We start from the raw sequence: 20,382 nt of genomic DNA on the forward strand, positions 1-20,382 counted from the left end.
AGTACACTAGGGAAACAAAGAGCAGCACAAGCTTTCTGGGCCTGTCTGTTCTACAGTCTGGATCTCAAACTAGGTGGGCCCTGTGTTGGTCTGACCTCCTTATCTAGGTGGGGAGATAAGAGAGTGCAGGGAGGAAGGTCCCAGATGACCACTTTCAATGATCAAGAACAAACCTGGGCCTTCCATCCCTGCTTCTACTGTGCCCAATATTCCCACATACAGCCTCTTACAGGATTTAATTAACAAACACAGCCTGAGAATTCCAGGGCCACAAGTAGAGCACCAATCAGAATTGTGCTTCCAACAATGTGGCACCTCAAAACGTTGTGCTTAGTAACTGATTCCATTGTCTCCTGAAATATCCTCCTGGGATAAGTTTTCTTTTCCTGAAAATGGATAAAGTCACCTTTTTTTTGTATCAGGAAGCAACTTCCATGGAATATGTTTATGCATGCAGACCTGAGAGGCCTGCCTGTGTGCTTGGGGTTTAATCATATACTTTTCATCAGGCATCCCTGGGCCCTCTTGCAAACTGCATCCTAACTCCTGACATTTTCAGCTTTTCAGAGAGTTGAACTCTCCCATGTGTACTGAACTAAATTGTAGTTAATTAATGTTAAAAACTTTTTTTTCCAGAAGTTAAGTTTTTGCAAGCCTCGGAACCAGCTCTCTGATCTGTTCAGCTGCCAAAGCACTAGACTGTCAGCTACCTGGGGCATGAGGGACATGCATTTATGATAGAAGTTCATTTTTCCACTGCTGAAAGTCTCCTTTGAATATTCTCTTTATTTCAACCAGAAACACTCATAAACTGTTATAAGAGATTCTTCAGCCCACATGGAACACGCAAAGAGAGAGAGAGAGAGACTCTGGAACCCATAGAGGTCCACATTAGAAAGAAATTTTTTTGGTTACAATTGGACAATCCCTACAGTAAAATGTTGATTTTGAATTGCCAAAAAAAATGTTATAACTAGGAACACATATAGAATTTATCTCTTGAAGGAAAACTAAATTTGTATTTAATACAAATCAAATAGTTTCAAAGTCTAAGGAGATACAGAGGAAATAGATGTGCCTTGTGAGATCCAACCAGTCCATTCTGAAGGAGATCAGCCCTGGGATTTCTTTGGAAGAAATGATGCTAAAGCTGAAACTCCAATACTTTGGCCACCTCATGCAAAGAGTTGACTCACTGGAAAAGACTCTGATGTTGGGAAGGATTGGGGGCAAGAGGAGAAGGGGATGACCGAGGATGAGATGGCTGGATGACATCACTGACTCGATGGACGTGAGTCTGAGTGAACTCCGGGAGATGGTGATGGACAGGGAGGCCTGCCGTGCTGCGATTCATGGGGTCGCAGAGTCAGAGACGACTGAGCGACTGAACTGAACTGAACTGAGGTATATACGGTTTGAAAAGCTCTTATTGAACATGAAATCTGAACTTGCTTTAAGGAGAGAGAAAGCAGTTTTTAATTCTCTAATAAAAATCTAATATTTTATTAATCACTATAAATAGGTATTATGGGGTCACAAAAGAGTTGAACACAACTCAGCAACTCAGCAACAACAACAAATAAATATGTTATTTAACACATGCACAAAACAAAGTCAACCCTGAAAATATTGCTTCTGATGAACTATGTGTGTTAAAATAAACTTTCAGATTTAAGTTTGTTTCTGAAAATGTTATGTTTCTCGGATATTTATGAAATGAAAAGGGCAAAGACTCATGGCCTTTCTAGTTTTCTATATAGGCAATATGGGTTATTTGGAAAAAATTAGTATGTATAAAAAAAACTAAATCTCACTGGAGGAAAAAATCTCATGTTCTGCAGTATTTACTAACCAAAGAGATTATGTCAAACTCATGTGAAAGGATTCCAACTGCCACTTTTAATTTATAAAAGAAGGAATGAAGCATACCTAATGAAATAAAATTTTCAAATATAGACCTATATTGTTCATGCATGTGTGCTAAGTCTTCAGTTGTGTCCGACTCTTTGTGACCCTTTGGACTGTATAGCCTGCCAGACTCCTCTGTCCATGGGATTCCCCAGGCTAGAATACAGGAGCAGGTTGCCATGCCCTCCTCCAAGGGATCTTCTCAAACCAGGGATTAAACCCATGTCTCTTTATGTCTACCTGCATTGGTAGGTGGGTTCTTTACCACTAGGTGCTGCCTGGGAAGCCCTTACCTAAGTATAAATAAAATAAAATACTTTCAGACTGGTCATACCTAGTGCCACACTGGTAAAACTGCAAGCAACTTCATGATAGAGTTTGTTTCCTCCAATAGTTATTCTTTCTTCTCTCCCTTGATCCTCATTCCCCGTGGTTAAGATATTTTGGCACATTACCAAGCTTGTAGAATGTGAGTCTAAAATAATTTACTTATGGTCATTGTTGCCATTTCTTGGGAAAAGTCTGCCTACAAAAGTCAAGAAGTGCAGAGAATCAGTTTCCTCACAACATCATTTGAGTACCTGAATTCCACTTTGCCCGAACTAGCTAAGTTGCTTACACAAATAAATCATCTTAGCTCAAGTGAGTTTCAGTTGGGTTTCTATCACTTGCAAGGGAAAGAATCTTGATAAATACACTCATCTTGACAAAAATTTGGAAAAATCAACTTTTTTCCCCTAATTCTTCTTCCTTTCCTCTTCCTCCTTCTTCAATACTACTGGTTCTGTGAACTAAGAAATTACATGCTACACACTATCCTAGAATATAAAAACCTGGAAGAAAATTTGACCTTCTACATAAATTACTAGGACTATGATAATTAACAAAAGTAATAACGCTCAAGCAATCGAGCACATAGGAAGATAGACTTTGGATTTATACAGACCTGATTCAAATTCTGACTTTGCTACTTTCTATCTGAGAGACCTTACACAAGTCTTTTTAAACATTTATTCTCTTTCTTCTAATATTTCAGTTTTTACTTTTAATACCTTCATAGAGTATGTTTCTGTGAGAGTATGTAACTGAGGGTTAGTAAAATGATATACACAAACCACTTAGCCTAATGCCTGGAACACAGTAAGTACTCACAGCTGTTTTCAACATTAAAGAAATGATAGAGGTTAATTTCAAGAATGTATTAATATTTACATTAACTATATAGTTATAGATCTTTTGTGCCCAGCCATTAGAAACCAAAGAACTTTACACTAATATTGGCACTTTCAATTTCTGTTTAAATCATAAAGCAGATTCAAAAGTTCAGAAGTCTTTATAAAGTAATCAAGTTTCTTAATTTGAGAATCATTTTAATAAATTCAGCTAGTGAATTAAGCAAAAATATCGCATTTAAGTTTCTAAATCCATGGGAAATACATCTGTTAGAATATATATTCTGATCTGATTCCATTATCTTGAACTTGAAAAGATATTTTTGATATTTTACCAATTCAGTGTGAGTATATCTTCTTCTTCTTATAGTAAGTAGATAAAATGTATTAATTATAGGCCTCAAACATATAGCTGTGTTCTCATTACAGAAAATTAAGGAAGCAGCTCTAATTAATATTAAAGGTAATTCTCACACTGACTCCTTCAACATTCAGTTCAGTTCAGTTCAGTTCACTCAGTCGTGTTCAGCTGTTTGCGACCCCATGAATCACAGCATGCCAGGACTCCCCGTCCATCAACTCCCGGAGTTCATACAAACTCATGTCCATTGAGTTGGTGATGCCATCTAGCCATCTCATCCTCTGTCGTCCCCTTCTCCTCCTGCCCCCAATCCCTCCCAGCATCAGAGTCTTTCCAATGAGTTAACTCTTAGCATCAGGTGGCCAAAGTATTGGAGTTTCAGCTTCCACATCAGTCCTTCCAATGAACACACAGGACTGATCTCCTTTAGAATGGACTAGTTGGATCTCCTTGCAGGCTAAGGGACTCTTAAGAGTCCTCTCCAACACCACAGTTCAAAAGCATCAATTCTTTGGTGCTCAGCTTTCTTCACAGTCCAACTCTCACATCCATACTTGACCACTGGAAAAACCATAGCCTTGACTAGACGGACCTTTGTTGGCAAAGTAATATCTCTGCTTTTCAATATACTGTCTAGGTTGGTCATAACTTTCCTTCCAAGGAGTAAGTGTCTTTTAATTTCATGGCTGCAATCATCAACTGCAGTGATTTTGGAGCCCCCAAAAATAAGGTCTGACACTGTTTCCACTGTTTCCCCATCTATTTCCCATGAAGTGATGCGACCAGATGCCATGATCTTTGTTTTCTGAATGTTGAGCTTTAAGCCAATTTTTTCACTCTCCTCTTTCACTTTCATCGAGAGGCTTTTTAGTTCCTCTTCAGTTTCTGCCATAAGGGTGGTGTCATCTGCATATCTGAGGTTTTTTATATTTCTCCCAGCAATCTTGATTCCACCTTGTGTTTCTTCCAGCCCAGCGTTTCTCATGATGTACTCTGCATATAAGTTAAATAAGCAGGGTGACAATATACAGCCTTGACATACTCCTTTTCCTATTTGGAACCAGGCTGTCCAGTTCTAACTGTTGCTTCCTGACCTGCATATAGGTTTCTCAAGAGGCAGGTCAGATGGTCTGGTATTCCCATCTCTTTCAGAATTTTCCACAGTTTATTGTGATCCACACAGTCAAAGGCTTTGGCATAGTCAATAAAGCAGAAATAGATGTTTTTCTGGAACTCTCTTGTTTTTTCCATGATCCAGCAATTTGGATGTTGGCAATTTGATCTCTGGTTCCTCTGTCTTTTCTAAAGCCATCTTGAACATCTGAAATTTCACGGTTCACGTATTGCTGAAGCCCCCCAAAATAGAATTTTGCACATTACTTTAATAGCATTGGGTAAGCTTAATTTAATATACACGTATTGCTGAAGCCCAAAAAAATAGAATTTTGCACATTACTTTACTAGCATTGGGTAAGCTTAATTCAATATACTCATTCAATAACTTGGTATTTTTAATGTATCTAGCAGCAATTGTGCTATGCATATCAAACTTTGTAATAAATGTTCTTAGGTAAAGTGGAAGAAGAAAGAGTAGTAAACAAATTCTTATCTGTGTTCCTTGCACTTTCATGGTGAAGATTGGGAAGTTAAATGCTTATTCTTGACAAACATTAGCTGAAGGGAAATTTATTCCTTTGAATTTAATCATGTCATGTTCATCAAATGCCTGCTATCAAGTGATGAAGGCCTTCCTATGATAATAATTATAACATTGCTTTTGGGTTTATTATACTCCTCATTCTCATTGAATTTTATATCAAGGTATGTGATTTTTCCCATTTTTCTACTTGATTTATAACTTATGACTGGCGGTCTTTTTTATAAAGGTTGGATCTACGAAGTTTGCCCTCATAAATATGAGAACAACTTTGTCCTTAACTAATCTGGGTCAGAGAAGATAAATGAAATAAATATGATAATCCTCCCCCCCAAAATAAGAAGCCCAGAAGTGGCACTACTCTATAGTGATTGCATGCCCACCCAAAGGCAGCTGGGACTGGCATCCAACTAGTCCATGGTAAGGAGATCTTTAGAAATCAGGTACAAATTTAAGCATCTGATGATCTCTGATATTATGGCAAATGGTAAAATACAATCTGAATGTTGTTGAATTGTTTGGTTCAGTAACCTGCTCACCCTGCAGGGCTGGGAAAGGCACTATCCCTACCTTAGAGGCACAGTGTGTAGCTCATTGCAAGACAAATATACAAGGCACTTGAGCTGGAAAACAGCCAGGTCTGCGTGTAATCTTGGATACATCTCCATTGGGTATTTATCTCATTCTGCAGCCATTAAAGCAGAGGGGAGGATATTAATGCATTTTCTCATCCCTTCTTACTCAAAAGATATATATATATATATATATATATGTATATATATATACATACACATATATGTATATATATATGTGTATGTATATATATGTATATATATAAACCATTGTATGTTCATAGCTAAAAGACAGCTCAGAAACAGAAAAATTAAGAGTTCTTTTCTTAAATTTTGAGTGTTAATCAAAATGTATCACTTGTAGTAGTGTCTCCTAATATGAGTATTTCCTTGTTTTTGAACCCTGGCTCAATTTATTGCTAAAAAGCAGGAAATTAATTGCCTTGTGTATCAAGGGAAATTTGCCTGGTAGTTTTAGTTTTCTAAATACCAGATTTCTGTAAAACTAAGGCAAACATTTTTGTTGCAATATCTGTTCTAGTATTTTAGACAATCTACTATATGACAATTTAAAAAATTAATATCTAACATTTACAGAAGTACTACTGGGAAATATTCGGTAGTGGGCTTAGGGATTTTCCCTAAGTCCATCAGCATGAAAAGCAGGCAAACACCTACCTTGTCTATGCTTAAAGCCAAACTATGTTACTTTCACCAATTATCTGCCTTCCCAGGGTTCCTATGTTAATATTACTAGAAAAAAAAACTGCTTCTGCATGAAATAAATGTTTCTAGAGTTAGGAGACTCTGATCAATACTTCTAAGGGGCAAAAGGGCAGGCTTTAATCCCCAAGGCCATATACAAAAGAGGCACTACTGAAAACAACAAGGATCTGACTACCCAAATCCATCATGTTTTAATTACTGGGGCATAAAAGCATGAAGGAAAGGCAAAGTCAATGGATTTGTCTATTGACAAATGAATGCCAGCCTTTAATAAACTGGGTCCACAGAACCATGATGTGAACCCTGGCTAAAATTCACTCTGGTCACTGCTCAGTTAGGGGACTGACTAAATCATCTCAGTGAGTGGTTTAGTCACTAAGTCGTGTCTGACTCTTAGTGACCCCATGGACTGTCGCCTGCCAGTCTCCTCTGTCTATGGGATTTTCCAGGCAAGAATACTGGAGTGGATTGCCATTTCCTTCTCCAGGGGATCTTCCCAACCCAGGAATCGAACCCTGGTCTCCTGCATTGCAGGCAGATTCTTTACTGACTGAGCTATGAGGGAAGCCACAGCCAGTTAAATAATTGCCACTTCTTAAGCTTTGGAATTTATACCTCCAGCTTAAAACTTGACTCACCTGACAGCACCAAAAAAAAAAAAAAAGTAGATAGAAAGTTGTGAAACATTTATTTTTGTGTTTTGTGATGGTGAATCCAGAGTCGTTTAAATCGTGTGTGTGCAGGTTTCTCATGGAAAGTGATTGTTGAACTTTTTCAAGGCAAGGACCAGTAACTCTTTGGAAAACAATTGGATTAGGAGGTTGGTATGCTAGCATTTTAATAAATGCCAAAACACTTGTTATCACTTCACAACTGATTTCTTTTTTTTTTTAAGATAAATTTATTTATTTTAATTGGAGGCTAATTACTTTACAATATTGTATTGGTTTTGCTACATCAACATGAATCCACCACAGGTATACACGTGTTCCCCATCCTGAACCCCTCTCACTCCTCCCTCCCCGTACCATCCCTCTGGGTCGTCTCAGTGCACCAGCCCCAAGCATCCAGCACAGGTTCGATGCACAACTGATTTCTATTCTCAGATTATGGTCCTGTTCTGATTTATTTTATTACAAGGAAATGAATTCTGAGAACTCTAGCTTAAACAGAAACTTAGTCATTGCTTTCCATTTTGGCAAGCTTAAAACTATGGTCATTTTCACTGACACACACATACATCCTCTTCTATTTTCCCTTGTCTAAGGACTAGCTGCTGCTGCTGCTAAATCACTTCAGTCATGTCTGACTCTGTGCAACCCCATAGATGGCAGCCCACCAGGCTCCCCTGTCCCTGGGATTCTCCAGGCAAGAACACTGGAGTGGGTTGCCATTTCCTTCTCCAATGCATGAAAGTGAAAAGTGAAAGTGAAGTCACTCAGTCGTGCCTGACCCTCAGCGACCCCATGGACTGCAGCCTTCCAGGCTCCTCCGTCCATGGGATTTTCCAGGCAAGAGTACTGGAGTGGGTTGCCATTGCCTTCTCCAAGGACTAGCTAGAATGTCTCAAAGTTTTAATAAGTTTTTATGGCTGGAAGAAATTTTTCAAAAAAAGCATTTGTTTGTATGTATGTGCTTTTGTTTCTTTTTTGTATTTGAATTTTCAAGTAAGAATGCTTAAGGACACATTTAGAGAGTAGTATGAAGTATTTTCCTCACGATTGATTTCTTAAAAAATAAAAGCAAATAGATGTTCCACCCTCCATTCCCCATAATTTTATTTTGCCATTGAAAAAAATTAAAAGTCAGTTTTGAATGTTCTTTTTTGGTGACAATGAGTTTAAACATGGATTCATTGTTTATTTTTCCTCTAAATGATGTCTTGATAAACTGGAGCCACCACAGAATGTTTGAGCTCCCCAAGGCACCAGAGATGCCTCGAGTTGAGGATCTTGGTTTGAAAGAGATCTCAGTGCATTTTATCAAGTTTTCTTGAAACAATAAGCCAGACTAAGTCAAGCTGTTATGGAGGCATCTGATAGAAGACTCAGTGGGTCTCTACTCCTGCCACCCTCCCAGTTTCCATGTGTATCTTTATGTCTCTCTCTGTGTCTCTTTTTTGTACCAGTTGGATTTTTCTCCCTGTGTGTTTCTGTCTCTCAGTCTCTGTGAATTAATTTGTGCCTTTATTGCTCCTTTTCTCTTCCTCCTTTTCTCTCTCCTTCTTCTGTTTAGTCCTCTTTTTCTCTCTCCCTATCTGTCTCTGTCCCTTATATTCTCCTCCTATCAATAACCCAAGAAGGCCTGTATCACTAGGAGAGTACTGTACAGAAGCAACTGTACCACCTTACAGCAACCTCTTGACATCTTTTTCACTCAGATGCCTTCTGTAATCATGTGTTTTTAGCTTGAAGGCAGGTATGTGGCATGTGTTTATGTGTGTAGTTTCACAAGAGTGTCTTAACTAAAGCTCTGATGAGAAAAAGCAGGAATGAGTTAAAAAAAAAAAAGTATCTTTTGGCACACCCTGCTTCTCCTTCCCTCCTCTAAGGATGGTCAATGCCACACATTTTGAGGTGTCAGGCCTACTCCGTAGTGTTAGGGACTGAAATCAAGATGAACTCAGAAAAATTCTTCTGGCTTAATGATTTGGAGCTCCTTGGAGAAGAGCCTGGGGAGAAACTATCACAGCTCAGAGCCCTCTTGCCACCTCTTAGTGCTAGACATTTACCACTCAACTCAGTATGCTTCTCTCAGATCTGACCTCATCACAGGTCAGTCCTTGTCTTCCATCAAGGCATGCAAGCCTCTTCTTTTTGCTCTTTAAATCTGCCCTACATGAAATTTCCTGGGTCCCCAGGAGCCTTCCCACAGCAACCTTGCCCAGGAGAAGGACTATTATTGGGTCATTTCTGTGTCACTGCATACCTTCAAAAGACAAGACAAGTCTAACCTTTACTCATTTTAAAAGATTAACATTCCACTTCATGTCTCCTGAGAAGTAGAGGTTTCAGGATTCCTGTTACATAGCCCCCAGTTGAAGAAGATGAAACCAACAATTATGACTTCAGCTGGACTTCCTTAACTTTATGGATTTGCCAAGTGATAGTCAATAGGAAAGGCAGATACCAAGATGAATCCTTTCACCTAAGGTCCCCAAAGAAAACCCACAGCATGACCGGTAAGGCAGAAATTTTTACCTGGGCGACAAGAAATGGTTGGCCACTGCATCAATATGCCAGGCAGGACCCTGGTCTAAAAGTCAAGTCTAAGGCTGGACTCATTCACTCCACAGATGCCAGTACCAACTGTCTCCAGAGTCCAGAGGAGAGTGGCTCAGAGCCAGAGTAATGAGAACCCTATGTTCTGGCCCCCAAGCTACTGCATTTGGTACTTCCTGAATTGGATTGGTCCTGCACCTTCTTCCATGCAGAAGACCTGCCTTGACTCAAGGCAAGCCAGAAAAGCACAAGGACAATCCGTGATTTCAGCACTTAGGGCAGCAAGGTTTCAGGCTCCTGGCCTCCTTCCTCAGCTTCTCTAGGAAGCTTGCTTAGTTGTGCTTTGATCTGAGCTGCAGGCAAATGCTTCTTGGGAACATGCCTCCTAACCAGAAGTAGATTGACCATACAAGTTGAGTAACCTGGTCCCACTCCCTAGCAGCTGGAAAACCCTTTTCAAATCCCAACCAACAGCAGCTCAGTAGCTCTGCCTGTGGGATCCAGCAGTCTACTCTGTTTCCAGGTGGTCCACCTAGGGACCCATTCAGTCTCAGCAATTTCATACAGGCAGCACAAACAGGCAGCCAATGATATATCCCTTAGATAGCTCAGAAACTCTCAGGGGCCATGGCCCCTCATCACAAAACCCTGCTCTTTCCAAAGGAAAGAGTCAGGTCTTTCCTATGTTCGAGATATATACACTATCATACACTAGAGCTTCCCTGGTGGCTCAGTGGTAAAGAATCCCTAGGTTGGAAAGATCCCCTGGAGGAGAGCATGCAACACACCCTAGCATGCCTAGAGAATCCCACAGACAGAGGAGCCTGGCGGGCTACATTGGGTCGCACAGAGTCACACAGGACTGAAATGACTAAGCAGCATACATACATATATATACATATATATATATATATACATATACATATACACACACACACACATACACACACACACACACACACACACACACACAGAGTAATCTCTAGGGAATCTCACAAATGAGTTGGTCGGTATATTTTCCTGAAGCAGACTAGAATGTCTGATTCTCACTTGATTTATTTCTTGAGAGTAGCTCATAGAGAATTGAAAAGGGCTAATAATCTAAGCTGGAAGACTTTACTAATGCCAAGCAATCTATGGGGACTAGAAAATTAATGCTTATTTTATCCTCTAGTGGGTTGTTTCCCTGAGAAGACAGATTTAAAATCAGTGCGGTTTAATTGAATGAACACTAGAGAGCATTCTTTTCCACTGCTGGGAGCAGGAAAGCTTAACTTTTAGAGGACTGAGGGAAACCCCAGCAAGCCCACATTTGGCTATCCTACTGTGAGGTCTTTTTTGTGTTATCTGGGGGCTTCTCTGATAGCTCAGACGGTAAAGCGTCTGCCTGCAATGTGGGAACCTGGGTTCGATCTCTGGGTCAGGAAGATCCCCTGCAGAAGGAAATGGCAACCCACTCCAGTACTCTTGCCTGGAAAATTCCACGGATGGAGGAGCCTGGTAGGCTACAGTCCATGGGGTTGCAAAGAGTCAGACACGACTGAGCAACTTCACTGGTTCACTGGAAGAACCAGAGGCCTCCGGATTGAAACCGGTGAGCCAGGTAAACTGAGGTCTTCCCTGGGAAACCAGCGGCCAAGGAGTGCTACACTTTATATATCAAAATCTGACACTAAATTATGAGAGTGCAGTGTGTTCTCGAGTTGCTGATGTTTCCAACTCACTGTCAACCACTCATAAATGTAGTTGCTTTAGATGATTTCCTGTGCAAGTTATAATTGTTTAAAGAAAATTGTTCTAAACTTTTTTTTTTTTTCTGGTGAATATTTCCCCTTTCTCTCAAGGAAAGTGAAAAGGATTTTATTTTTTGTTTATGAGTTAATTGCTCATTTTATTTCAAGTTTTAAGCCCTAAAATCAATGTAAGAAACAGGTTCCAGCCATTTTTGAAGAGAACTCAGAAACAAGAATTTCCAATGGGGTCATTTCACAGTCCTTAAAGAGGAATTTTGAAACACTCTCAAATCTGTCTGTGGTCCTGGCTTCATGTTGGAAAATGTGTTTCCTGTTCTAACTGGGGGTATTCACTTTTGGTGATATTTAAAACGAGCCCCATTCAGTTGATGTTTAGCTAACTATGAAGAAAATGGCTCTTGATCAGGCAGGCAATTACCAAACCAAAGCTGATCACTTCCCAAGCAAAACAAAGGAATGTGCAACTATTTTTCTTCTGCAGTAATGAACATGGCAGTCAATTATTTATAAATGAAACAGAGTTTTCTTTGTTGGTGAGCACCAGCATGGCTAGGATCCACACAGCAAACTATCTTTACTGGAACCTAGACCATTCACCTGTTTTTTTTTTTTTTTTTTTTGGTCCATGTAGGGAGGGAGCTGAATGAACACAAGTACAGACAAGATCCTGCAGTTGCAGGTCGCAGCTGTCTAGAACAGAAGAGACTTGTGGCTGTCTTGTCAACAATCCCACCCAGGCAACTCAAGAGACCTGAGTCCTCTTCCCTCCCATCACTCTCTGCTGTGAGTCCATACTGCTTGGCTTTGATCTATAACTCCAGTACTAATCAGCTGATACTTCACTTTTAGCCTTTGGGGAGAGGAATTCTGGAAGATTAGGCTTGACGACCCACAGAACCACATAGGTACCCAGAAGACAAGTGTTTGCCAGAAACCCACCTCAGTGTGCCTAGGAGAGAGGAAACTCTAGGTGTACTCTGCCTGCACAGAGGCTGCAGTGATCTTAAACTCGGGACAAATTTTGACATTCCAAAGAAACTGCCATTTCCCCTCATGACTTCAGCTGCTGCTGCTGCTGCTGCTGCTAAGCCACTTCAGTTGTGTCCAACTCTGTGTGACCACATAGACGGCAGCCCACCAGGCTCCCCCGACCCTGGGATTCTCCAGGCAAGAACACTGGAGTGGGTTGCCATGTCCTTCTCCAATGCATGAAAGTGAAAATTGAAAGTGAAGTCACTCAGTCATGTCCGACTCTTAGAGATCCCATGGATTGCAGCCTACCAGGCTCCTCCATCCATGGGATTTTCCAGGCAAGAGTACTGGAGTGGGGTGCCATTGCCATTTCCTCATGACTTCAGCAGGTGCCCTCAATTACTGGTTGCTCCTAACAAGCCATACTTGTGATTAGAAGAAAACAGAGGTTTGACTTTTCACAGAGATCTTAATAGAAATCTGTCCCAACATTGCACCCAGGTGTGGAGTCTCTAAAAATAATCACTGCCATTTTTTTAAAGATTACTATTTGTTATTGCTTTATGTTATCTTAACAGCAACAATAAGAAATGAAGTAGGTAATTTCATTTTCACAGTACCCAGATAAAGCAGTGGAGGCCTATAAAAATTACATTAATGGTAGAGCCAGTTTGCCAATCTCCAGCTCTTCAGTGAGCTTCCAAGAGCACTGCTCATGAGAGAGTCAATTCCTAAGCAGGTTGATAAGACGTCTGGGGTTCCTGAGGAGGAGAAAGGGGTCTGGAGCCCTTAAGGAGGAGATAGGAGTCTGGAGTTCTCAAGGAGGAGAAAAGAGCAACTTTTTTTTTTTTTAGCCCAGAGTTGATGATTGTGCAACAAAGCAACTAATCTTGCTCAGTTATATATTTTCCCTTAAGCTCTTTATGCATGATTATATAAACACAAAAATATATATGCAAAGAAAGCAAAATGGCTGTCTGGGGAGGGCTTACAAATAGCTGTGAAAAGAAGAGAAGCAAAAAGAAAAGGGGAAAAGGAAAGATATAAGCATCTGAATGCAGAGTTCCAAAGAATAGTAAGAAGAGATAAGACAGTCTTCCTCAGCGGTCAATGCAAAGAAATAGAAGAAAACAACAAAACAGGAAAGACTAGAGATCTTGTTAAGAAAATTAGAGATACCAAGGGAACATTTCATGCAAAGATGGCCTCGATAAAGGACAGAAATGGTATGTCTGTCCTAGAAGCAGAAACATCTTCTGTTTCTAACAGAAGCAGAAGATATTAAGAAGTGGTGGACATCTAGGTTGCTTCCATGTCCTGGCTATTATAAACAGTGCTGCGATGAACAATGGGGAGGAAGGAGGGAGGGGCATTCAGGATGGGGAACACGTGTATACCTGTGACAGATTCATGTTGATGTATGACAAAACCAATACAACATTGTAATTAATCACCAATTAAAATAAATAAATTTATATTAAACAAAGAAGTGGTGGCGATAATACACAGAAGAACTGTACAAAAAAGATCTTCATGACCAAGATAATCACGATGGTGTGATCACTCATCTAGAGCCATACATCTTGGAATGTGAAGTCAAGTGGGCCTTAGAAAGCATCACTACAAACAAAGCTAGTGGAGGTGATGGAATTCCAGTTGAGCTATTTCAAATCCTGAAAGATGATGCTGTGAAAGTGCTGCACTCAATATGCCAGGAAATTTGCAAAACTCAACAGTGGCCACAGGACTGGAAAAGGTCAGTTTTCATTCCAACTCCAAAGAAAGGCAATGCTAAAGAATGCTCAAACTACCATGCAATTGCCCTCATCTCACACGCTAGTAAAGTAATGCTCAAAATTCTCCAAGCCAGGCTTCAGCAATACATGAACCGTGAACTTCCAGATGTTCAAGCTGGTTTTAGAAAAGGCAGAGGGACCAGAAATCAAATTGCCAAAATCAGCTGGATCATGGAAAAAGCAAGAGAGTTCCAGAAAAACATCTATTTCTGCTTTATTGACGATGCCAAAGCTTCTTACTGTGTGGATCACAATAAACTGTGGAAAATTCTGAAAGAGATGGGAATACCAGACCATCTGACCTGCCTCTGGAGAAACCTATATGCAGGTAAAGAAGCAACAGTTAGAACTGGACATGGAACAACAGCCTGGTTCCAAATAGGAAAAGGAGTACATCAAGGCTGTATATTGTCACCCTGCTTAATTAACTTATATGCAGAGTACATCATGAGAAATGCTGGACTGGAAGAAACACAAGCTGGAATCAAGATTGCTGGGAGAAATATCAATAACCTCAGATAGCTCAACATTCAGAAAACGAAGATCATGGCATCTGGTCGCATCACTTCATGGGAAATAGATGGGGAAACAGTGGAAACAGTGTCAGACTTTATTTTTTGGGGCTCCAGAATCACTGCAGATGGTGATTGCAGCCATGAAATTAAAAGACACTTACTCCTTGGAAGAAAAGTTATGACCAACCTAGATAGCATATTCAAAAGCAGAGACATTATTTTACAGACAAAGGTCTGCGTAGTCAAAGCACTGGTTTTCCCAGTAGTCATGTATAGATGTGAGAGTTGGACTGTGAAGAAAACTGAATGCTGAAGAATTGATGCTTTTTAACTGTGGTGTTGGAGAAGACTCCTGAGGGTTCCTTGGACTGCAAGGAGATCCAACCAGTCCATTCTAAAAGAGATCAGTCCTGGGTGTTCTTTGGAAGGAATGATGCTAAAGCTGATACTCCAGTACTTTGGCCACCTCATGCGAAGAGTTGACTTATTAGAAAAGACTCTGATGCTGGGAGGGATTGGGAGCAGGAGGAGAAAGGGATGAGATGGCTGGATGGCATCACCAACTTGGTGGATGTGAGTTTGAGTGAACTCCGGGAGTTGGTGATGGGCAGGGAGGCCTGGTATGCTGCAATTTATGGGGTCCCAAAGAGTTGGACACGACTGAGCCATTGAACTGAACTGATATAACAACAATATATCCTGCTTGAGGACATGTTTCTCCTTCTTGAGTACCTCCTAATAAATCCTGTTATCTTAAAATATATATTATGGGAGTGGGTCTGGTAAGATCTTTCTATTGTTCTAATCCTATCATCTTAAAATGTAAATTGTGGGAGTGGGTCTAGTAAGATCTTTACAACCTTGAGACATTCTTTTCATTTATTGTAATAACAAATTTAAAAAGTATACAGCTCCCTTGCTCAGACTAACAAGTGTGGCATTCTCTGTCTCACTTCTGAGGTCTATGTTGGAAGCTTTCTGTGCCTCTTTTTATATGTTAATAAAACTCTGCTATACAAAAGCTCTTGAGTGATCAAGCCTTTCCCTGGTTCCAAAGCTAAATCCTCTTTGGAGATCACGAATCTGACACTGTCTACTGTAAGCTATCACTCAGGGACCAGAAAGTATGGAATTTATAAACCATCTGCTACCATTACATGACCCTCTCCCAGTCTAGATCCCTCAAGGGATTCACAGCAGGACCAGTTTTGTAAAGCTTGGGGGTAAAACTCAGTTGCCAGCTTCTTGTGGAGGGCTGGCACCATTCTAGTTAGCTTGATCTTCTGTTCTGTGCCCCGGGTGCTAGCCCCTAAAGCAAACATGCCTGTCCTGGCAATTTAAGAACTTGCACCTTCTGAGCTATGACAAGAGGCTAGCTTTCTTTGAGCCAAGCTTATGACTACACTGTATGCCCCAATGTGCTCTGAAGTTTGGGGGATAGGCTGCTGTCACACATCAGGGCCTCTAGACTCTCCTTCCTATAATGTAAAAGCTCTGTCTAAGGCAAGCAAGCCTCCTCACAGACAGTACTTTAAGAAGTCAAAGCATAAACGTCCTTTCTATCATGCTTCTCTCAGTTTCTATTATCCAGTGATATCACCCTACCTATATTCAGCTTCCCACCATTTCCCTGGACAGAGTAACATTTAAATTATCATAATCCATGGGACCATGATTTATTAAGAATTTGACTTTGTGAGAAACCAAGAACATTTTATACAATTCCTCCTGCTAGAATGTATCAAAATGTCAGGTGTATTTTTAAACTGGGAACTTGAGGCTGTTTGTTTTCAGCATTCTCAGAAGAGGTTGACAAGACATGATTAATGGAAAATTACAGGCTAGGTTTTCAGAAAACATTCTCTCCTTTACTTAGCACCATTACTTAACTGTTCAGATTAGCCTCCACATCTACTACTAAAAATATATGGCAAATTTTAAGTGTAATTAGTACATAAGCATTTAAGAGGCCCAATGAAATAAACTTGGAAAATCAGGTTACAATTTTGTATTTCATTGCATTTGCACGTATATTTTGACCTCTGAATCATCATTATTTTAAAAGGATCTTTCAACATTTGCTAAAGTTCCTTTGAAATTTGAAGTAATTATAAGATTTCCTTTTTTTTTTCACTGTAGTAAATCTTAAACAACCACCACTTTGGGGAAACATAATATACTTTTCCATGAATCACTGTGAATGACACCAAATGTTTAGGTGATGTGATGTTGGAAAGAAGAAGCATTCCAGAATATAAGATTCTGTGGTGCATGAAGTATGTAATACTTCTGAAAGAAAGGGTTTTTTAAATTTAAATATTTGAATTTTTTCAACACTTTCATTCTCAATCCTAAAAATAATCTATTGTGAGAGTTAAAATATCTGTGCTTTAGTAAAATTTAGGCTTCATGTTTTGTACAATCTTAATATACATACTCTGGATTCAAATAGTCAATGAAAACTGTTTTGTTTAATATTTAAAGCCAAGTTTATTTAATGAAAATCAGAGACTGAAGGGCTTCCCAGGTGGCTCAGCGGTAAAGAATCTGCCTGCCAATGTAGGAGACGCAGGAGACACGGGTTTGTTTGATCCCTGGATCAGGAAGATCTGCTGGAGAAGTAAATGGCAACTCACTCCAGTATTCTTGCCTGGAGAATCCCATGGACAGAGAAACATGATAGGCTACAGTCTATGGGGTTGCAAAGAATCAGACACGATTGAAGCAACTGAGCATGCACGCACAGACTGAAAAATGACTGATTTCTTGGGTCATTCAAACAACTGAAGCTGATTGAGTGGCAGATCTAAATGACTGAAGATAGCTTGGTCACAAGGGCAGCTGCCAAAAAATGATGTTACCCTCTCAAAAAAAGTTAGGACTTGTTACTTGAGTGAATAAATTTTTATAGCAATCAATGGAAGTATTGTAAGCATTTCAAAATTTAGAAAACTTTAAAATGCAAACTAGACTTATGTATATGAAATGTAACCATATCCCAAAGTTATTATAGTGCATTTAGTGATCTCTGATTAAAGTTTAAAGGACTTTTTTAGATAGTAGAAAGTATTTGATGGTAATGTCAAGTGTGTATTACATACTTTTTGGTTTTTGTTGTTTCTCTAATTTTTAGTTTTTCTGTTATTTGGTGAGATTTTAAATTAGTTTCATTATTATCTACTTGGATTTACTTTTGTAATTGTGTTCAGTGTAAATATTAAAAAAAATGGAAGGATGTTTTCATTATATAATTTCAATCTCATTTTTTTAGTTATCTTTTCTAAATAAATGAAGTTCTTCCTTCCCCATAGGTATAATTAAAACATATATAGCAAACATAGCTCTCATTATAGTGGCATACAATTTTAGAATAACTATGTAACTATGTGGTCTTCTATATTTCATCCATAAACTATTTTTTTTTCTTTTTTTTTTGATACTGATAGAACCCAGTTGAGATACCTTTATTTCTAATTGGATGACACTATTTTAAAGCATCTCAAATAATGTTTTGTTTCTTTATCACAACACATTTCAGAAACGTGGACAAAGATCAACAAAATCATTTTAATTTTCTATGATGAAAAATGAAAAGAATAACAGAAAAGAACAACTGGGATAATATAATCAGGAATATTTTTAAAGTGAATGTAGCTTTATATGGTATGTTGGACAACATTTTACTGGAGTAAGTATATTTATTGGCTCAGATCATTACAACATTTTTTAATCTTATCGAGTCCCAAGAAACTTTTATGCACTCTGGTAATATGCAGATTACCAGAGTATATCACTCTGGTCATAAGCAAAATAAATAAAATCCAAACTTAATTAAAATGGTTTGGAACTGATCTACATGCCTTTGAAGGTAACTTCTCATTTTCAAACTTGTGAATATAAACAATATTTTAATTGTGTATTAATTTTTTAAAAGCTCAAGGATTAATTCTACAACATAACAAAACTCAGCTGGCAGGAGATTGAATTTCTCTGTGGTTCTATTAGCTGTTTAATTCTTGCAATAAAAAAAATATTGGTGTCTAGCTTTCAGAACAGTTCAGCTTGACAAATCACCTGTGCTTAATTTGGTAACTGATATTATTATTCATTATGGTTTTATCTGATTTTCTTAAAGCTATGTTTTTTTAATTTATTATTTTCATTATCTTATTTTTATACAATATTTTTTTATTTTTATACAATATTTTTTAATTTTTATACAATATTGTAATTAGCCTAATTATTTAAGATATTATATTGGTTTTGCCATACATCAACATGAATCCGCCATGGGTGTACACGTTTTCCCAATCTGATACTAACATATTTCCCACTATGAAATTTACTGTTATTAACCCACTTCATACTCGCAGACTTATTTATAAAGTAGATAACAGAACTTATAACCATCTGACAAGATGTTCACAAGTCTCCCCCTTGCCCCTTATCACTATAGATTTATGTTGTTGTCATTTAGTCACTAAGTCATATCCGTGCAACTTCATGGACTGTAGCCAGCCAGGTTCCCCTGTCCATGGGAGTCTCCAGACAAGAATACTGGAGTGGGTAGTCATGACCTTCTCTAGGGGATCTTTCTCACCCAGGGATAAAACCCACATCTCTTAGATCTCCTGCATTGGCAGGAGTGAGTTCCTTATCACTAGTGCCACCTAGGAAGCCCATTTACACTGTATCAAGTAATATAATAATTTAATAATATAATAATCTAGAGATAATTTAAAGTAGGATGTTCATAGGTTATGTGCACATATTATGCCATTTTATATAAAGGAGTTGAGCACCTGGGGATTTTGGTATCCCCTGGGTCCTGGGATCAATCCCCTGCATATACTGAGGGATGACTGTAGTTAAGTGACCTGGGTTGGGTCACACAGATGAAGGTTAGAATCTTAAATTTAACATTTAATTATCTGATAACTTTGAACAAATTTCTCAGCCTTTCAGACTCTCAGTTTCCTCATCTATGTAATATGGACAAAAATAATTACTGTCTCATAGGGCTTCCCTGGTGACTCAGATAGTAAAGAATCTCCTGCAATGCAGGAGACCTGGGTTCTATTCCTGGGTTGAGAAGATCCCTGGAGGAGTACATGACAACCCACTCCAGTATTTTTGCCTGGAGAATCCTCGTGGACAGAAGAGCCTGGCAGGCTACAGTCCATGGGGTCACAAAGAGTCAGACATGACTGAGCAACTAAGCACAGCACACAGGGTCCCTATAAGAATGAGATAAGAATGATGAATGCTAGTTCCTAACTAAATTTTATTGAACACTCATCCACAACAAAAGCAACAAGAACAGTGATCATTGATTTACATCCAATAGTTAGAAGAATATTCAAATATTTGAATAAATAATATGAGATGAGAACTTTTCAGATGATTAATAATTTTTACATTCAATTTATATCATTTTATAATTATTATCTATAGTTCAATCCCACCCTGGTTTAAAATAAAAGTGAAATATTTAAATTGTTGATATGTCCACACTTTGATTAGAAATGAAAGCTAACATAGCATAGTATATCTTTTAAAAAATAAACCCTGAATACACTCTGCTTTCCTTTCCCATAGATTGCAAAAAACGTTTTGTTTTGAGCTATAGATTCACATGCAGTTGAAAGAAATAATACAGAGACATCCTATCTACCCTTCGCTTAATTTCCTCCAATGATAACATCTTGTAAAACTATAGTACAATATC

The sequence above is a fragment of the Capra hircus genome (genome assembly GCF_001704415.2).
Source record: "Capra hircus breed San Clemente chromosome X unlocalized genomic scaffold, ASM170441v1, whole genome shotgun sequence".
In the NCBI taxonomy this organism is placed as follows: Eukaryota; Metazoa; Chordata; class Mammalia; order Artiodactyla; family Bovidae; genus Capra; species Capra hircus.